The sequence below is a fragment of the Cucumis melo genome, chromosome 12, assembly GCF_025177605.1.
Source record: "Cucumis melo cultivar AY chromosome 12, USDA_Cmelo_AY_1.0, whole genome shotgun sequence".
NCBI lineage: Eukaryota > Viridiplantae > Streptophyta > Magnoliopsida > Cucurbitales > Cucurbitaceae > Cucumis > Cucumis melo.
This window is the reverse complement of record NC_066868.1, coordinates 5,328,484-5,334,439: the sequence shown is the minus strand read 5'-3', so window position 1 is coordinate 5,334,439 and position 5,956 is coordinate 5,328,484. Positions and strand designations below refer to the sequence as shown.

Here is a 5,956-nt window from a genome sequence, read left to right as displayed (position 1 = left end):
TGATTCGAGGATAAGCAGAATCCCCAAGGGGATTGAGGGAGGAGGATATAGACAGGAAGTAGTGATGGCTCTTTCTTTTCACCACCGTACGCGCCTGTTGAAGACAAGATGAACATTACTTTAATAAAATAAATAGAAAGGGCAATTCAACATTCCACACTCAAATTAGTACATCTCGTACTCAGAACTCTCTAGCAATTTCTCCTTAGTCAACGTATACGTTTGAATAGGGAGATTGACAGATGCCCCTCAAACCTCTATTTTAGAAAGTTATGTCCCACTGCATAGGACGCTTTTCAAAGAGTTGAATAGTCCTTCCATGATCAACCTTCTAACTGCGAGATCGGTATGACCATCTCCTTGCCTCAGAACTCACTTGGCCTAGAACCTCTCCTAGCTTGCCTTAGATTAGAGTAGTAATTGTCTAAAAGGAAATTCCAACTAAAGAAGGGCTGATATCAAAGCGACTAGGTAAAGTATCCCGTATTGGCTCCTATCTACCCACTACGCAGTAGCATAATAAGAAAAGCAAAGGTGAGCCTTGAAACGGAGAAGCGATTCTCAAAGAGCAGGTCAGGTCCTAATCCTTCCCTTCAAACATGAAGTTTGGATCTGACTCCAAAAGAAAGAGACTCAAAACAAAGGTCTCAACTGAAAGGAGACGACTAATTAAGCTAGTCCTCATTGGTGTAATTTAAAAGGCTCAATTGATAAGGTGAGAGTCCTTACCCTTTTAATTTGAAGGAGTGCAACTCAGAATGGAACTTAAAGATTGTGTTCAAAGAATATTGAGAAGCGACTATCAGAGACGAGAGTAGGCCATAGTGATCCAAGAGTTTCGTGTGGAAGGGCTCTCGCTCAACGGATCAAAGGTACGTCGGGGATAACAGGCTAATGACTTCTAAGAACTCTTATTGATGGAGTCATTTGGCACATTGATGTTGACTCATCACATCCTAGGGTTGAAGAAGGTCCCAAGGGTTTAGTTGTTTGTCGTTGAAAGTGGTACATGAGTTGGGTTTATAATGTCGTGAGATAGTTCAGTTCCTATCAACCATTGGTGTGAAAGGGAGGTTCCTATCTACCATTGGTGCGAAAAGGAGAACTGTGAGGAGCCAACCCTAGTATGAGAGGATTGGGTTAGGCCAACTTATGGTGTACTGATTGTTATGCCAATACCAGCCCTAGTCAGCTAAGTTGGTATGGAAGAACCGCTGTGTTGCGGGAAATCCTTATTTATACAAGTTCTCAGATGGGGTTTTTAAACATCACTTCGATAGGCGAGAGGTGTAAGCACCACATAGTGTTTAGTGATCTCGTACTAAACGAAAGGACTTGTACTTTCACCATAACCAAAATGAAAGAAAGTCAACCTATTCATGCAATTACGATCAGTCTCACTAACTCTTTAGTTGTCGCCCCCTACTTGCTCATTCGAATACCACAAGAAAGTAGCTTCTATCTCTAAGGGGGCTTATGCACTCCATGACTTTCTTATGCTATGGGCTCTCAAAGACTGAATTTAGCTGCTAGTTCAAAAGTCCATTCTCTCTAATAATCATGTCCACTTTGAAGCTCCAACCTATACAAGGGGCCTTGGCCTAGCTAAGCGCTGGAATCAAGAGGTCCAATAATAGAAGCAGAAGGTCTAAGGAAGCGGAAGAAGAAAAAGAAAACAAGACTACTCTACTTCAGAAGTTTTGGAATTCATGAGCCCAACCTATCCATAGGTTCATATGGATCAAAAAAGTCATTCTGTCTCATCAGACTTGTTCATTTCGAATCCACTCCAATTATGGCTCCGCAATTTTCATTGAAAGGAAGAAAAAGCAGAATGAAACGAAGGAAAGCCATCCTTACTCCGTCCTCAGGCATTGAATGAGTGGGATTCGAAAAGAATTTGAGACTCTGATATTAGATTGAGCCTCTCCTTCTTAGTCGAGTTTCTTATCACACCTTACTTTCGGTAAGACATTTAGAAGGCAGTGGCTTCTCTTATGGCTCACATCTATGAGCCTGTGGTATTTATCCTTGGATGCCCATTTTCTTTCAAATGTCACGATGGAATTCTCTCCCAAACCAAAACTAACAACTTTCTTAGAAGGTAGAATTACGAACTTCAAAACGTCTTTGAAAGTTGATGAAATGGGTTGAGTCCTATCTATAGGAGATGGAATTGCGTGAGTTTATGGATTGAAGGAGATTCAAGCTAGGGAAATGGTAGAATTTGTCAAAGGTGTCAAAGGAATAACATTAAATCTTGAGAATGAGAATGTAGGGATTGTTGTATTTGGTAGTGATACCGCTATTAAAGAAGGAGAACTTGTCAAGCGCACTAGATCGATCATGGATATTCCAGCAAGAAAGGTTATGCTCGAGCGTATGGTCGGTGCCTTGGGAGCACCCATTGATGGAAGAGGGGCTTTCAACGATCATGAGCGAAGACGTATCAAACTGAAAGCCCTTGGGATTATTGAATGTAAATCAGTGCACGAGCCTATGAAAATAGGGTTAAAAGTAGTGGATAGCCTGTTCCAATAGGTAGGGGCCAACGAGAACTGATAATCAAGGAGCGATAAACTAGAAAAACTGCTATAGCTATTGATACCATATTAAACCAAAAGCAAATCAACTCCACTCAATTCAAATGCTTTGTTTTGAACCTCTATTTTTTTTTGTTCGGATTATGCCTCCTATTATCATTTTTTTTTGTATTGGAGCAAAAGACAGAGAACAAATCAGAGGAGGGATAGGTTGGGTGGTTTCCATACCCATCTTTTTCATACTTTTGAGTATGATCCTATTTCTGAATATTAGAAAAGGATCTTTTTGAAAACGAAAAAGAGGAAAAATCTTTTTTTGGATCCTTTATGTAAGCCTTCTCTTTGACCTTAATCTGCCTCTACTTTCTACGTTTTTAATTTCATACTCGTTTTTCTACTATCTGCGTCGGCTTTATGATCACTTTTTTCTCTAATTATTTTCTCTAATTCTTTAGAGAATTGATCTTCTTCTTTGAATGATTCCTTTGCCCTCTAAGTCTGCTCGAAACGTTGGCCCATGACTCCAAATATGGTTGAGGAAATCTCAATTTTTAATTGAATCTGAAGATTAGAGAGGGAGAACTGTATTTTTCTTTTGGGAAAGGAGTCAAGGCTCTTCTAGCGAGAGTCTTTGAAAGAACCTTTGGATTCTTTTACAACCCAAAAGGACTACGATTGGTTCATAAAGTTCTCCAAACGAGATCTAGAGATTCGAGAACTCAAACACTCCTATTTTCTCTATTTCTTCAAATTATAGAGAACAAGACCGACCTCATCCAGAATGCAACCTGCGATCCCAAAAGTTGCTTTGTCTATTACTTGGAAGAGCACTGTAAGAAGCTAGACTCATTTGAGGATGAGTTGAACGAACAAGAATGTGACAAGGAGAAAATTTATTTTTTACTTGATTTCCTGAAAGATCTCCTCAAACATGGACATCAATCCTATTACGTCTGGAAGATCTTGAGGGCTCCTCCCTGGCGCGATTTTTTAGATTAATTAAAAGTCTATTGTCCATTTTTTTTGAAATTGAAAGGAGAGAAGGCAAGGTTCTGTTTTCGTTCTTGTCTGCATAAGATCATCTATTCCATTAAAATGTTGCTTTTATGGTTGGGGGTCCCAAATAAAATCGTCCTTGCAATTCTTCCTTCTTTTTTTGTTTTGAGTGTAGTATAACAACCTTAACTGCACAAGCCTGGGATTGGCCTACCTCCATTCCTAGAGGAGTTGTATGAGGTAGAAGCTCAACGTACGGTTTTGAAGCCGAGCCTTTTAGTAATGGGGCTTAGGGACTGATATGATGATTGGTTTAGGTAGGGCGGTCGGCCTATTACGGGCTCCTGTAGAGATTAGTGCGTGAGATCGCAATCCACAAACTGATGCATGGGATTGACCCTTGACTTGGGAATGAAGAGGGGAAAGATAGCATGTCACAAGAGTGAGGTTTGGAACCTTATTGCAGAAGGGCCACCAAACCTTGCACATTATGAGAAGGCTCTATAGACTAAAGGAAAGCGTGTACGTTGTCACATTCCTTACCTTCCAAAGGTACCTAGAGGACGGGTCAGACGTAGTAGAGTGAGGACCCGAGAGTGAATTCCCTACTGACAAGGGGACAGGAGAAGGCAATCTCGAGGCATAGACCTGAGAGGGAAAGCTGATTGGGAGTCAGAGGATCCATTTTACCTACAGACCCACGGACTGAATATTCATGATTTTTGAAAGAGGGGGGAAGGGATCTCTTTTCTGCAACGAAAAAAAGGAGCTGATTTGACTCGACACAACCTAATGATGCATCTAATACCACTGTGCCTAGAATGCCTTGGTATGTCTCTGCTTCTTAAAGCTATACAGGCAGGAAGCGCTTTCTTTGATTGGGAGCTTGCATTCAATATAAGACAAGATCAGATTCCAGGGAGAAAGGTGTTAACACATGACTGGTGACTGCAATTCATTTCAATCCTTGGGCTCGTTTTCTTTAGTTACTCTTTGTTTCATTCAGAATAGCATAAATTTTCAAAAAAGAAAGGAGAAAGGTTCTCAAATTCTTTTAGCGTCTCATTGATAAGGACATATTAACCTATTCCATGAATGAGTCACCTGGACCTTTGTCTTTTGTTCTACGTAGCTTAATTTCCTCCATATGAACCTTTTTTTTTTCTTCATTCATCCGCCTTAATAGATCAGGATAGGTTTCTTTAGTTGGTTCTTAACTCCTTTTAGTTTCTAGTCGAACCTCTAAATTCCACTAACCCGCTTCGTGGGCATTGACTATACTATAGTCAAAAGGATTTCACATCAATTCCATTGGCCCTCTCAAACCTTTTTATAGCCACTTCTCCACCAAACCCAAAAGTCCTTTTTTTCCACAAAGAAAGAATGTTCACTTTTGAGACCTATCTAGAGAAAGCAAGGTGCATTCATTCTGGTCAATCTGGGTAAGAGGAATGTTTAGCCTCTCATAATTAAGGCGAGTATCCGATTCACACACCTAGTTTCATTGCATCTCTGTACTCAATCCCCTTATCTATCTCCCAGAACTGACCTTATCTGGGGTCATTCATTGCTATGAAATTCGAGACCTCGCTGTTTAAGGGTATATAAGCTTGGGGCCCTTATTCCCCTCAGGAATGGGTCCGAGCCAACAACTCTAGCTTCATTAGAAGATATATCACGCCAGGATCCATTGCTCAAATAGAATCACACCAATGTTACGAAAGTTCCTGGATCATCTTCAATGAGAGTCATGCCAAAGGAACCCTATGATTTTAGGAGAAAAAATGGAAAATTGGCTATGAAGATTCTGCGTAGTTAGAAATTGATACGGACAAGGGGTTCGATAGGAAAGTCCTTTCGATCCAATCAATTTTTTGAGTCAAATAAAGATAAAGGATATGTTAGTGATCTAGCACGAGAAAGCACTCTCTGAGGGCATGAAATGTCTAATTTTTCTTTCAAAGTCATTATAGGAATAGTAATGTCTTTCTTAAATTCTCCGACCGAAATACAAGAAAAATCCATTCAATTCTCGATGGAATCGGAGTTTTTCGAATTTTTCCTAGAACTAACAGATCATTTCGAGATCTTCTCTAAGACTCTAAGGTTCAATGTGACTATTGTCACTTTTGCCAAGACAAAAGATGAGACTTTACCACTGTAAAGCGGCTTTTTGAAAAAAAAAAATCGAATTTGAGAAAAAAGAAAAGATTGAAGCCGAAATCCAACTTCTTGAAATAAAGAACTTGCAATCACTAGATTTCTTAGATTCTAAAAAAAATCAATACACCTTAGTACTTCGTCCACCCAGCTCGCTTCCTGACCTATACTTTGTGTAAATGTGTGAGGGCCAGTGCCAAGAATGTAGATTGAAGTCCTCAAAGTATGAGTCTCAAAGCTCAAAACACTTATGACCA

The 5,956-nt window shown here is 39.9% G+C and overlaps 2 pseudogenes; both read left to right on the top strand.

Annotated features, from left to right (window-relative positions):
• Positions 1 to 2,061: 2,061 nt before the first annotated feature.
• Positions 2,062 to 2,753, top strand: LOC127144412 (ATP synthase subunit alpha, mitochondrial-like; annotated as a pseudogene).
• Positions 2,754 to 5,173: 2,420 nt separating this feature from the next.
• LOC127144411 (60S ribosomal protein L5, mitochondrial-like) lies at positions 5,174 to 5,736 on the top strand (annotated as a pseudogene).
• The last annotated feature ends 220 nt before the right edge of the window (positions 5,737 to 5,956 follow it).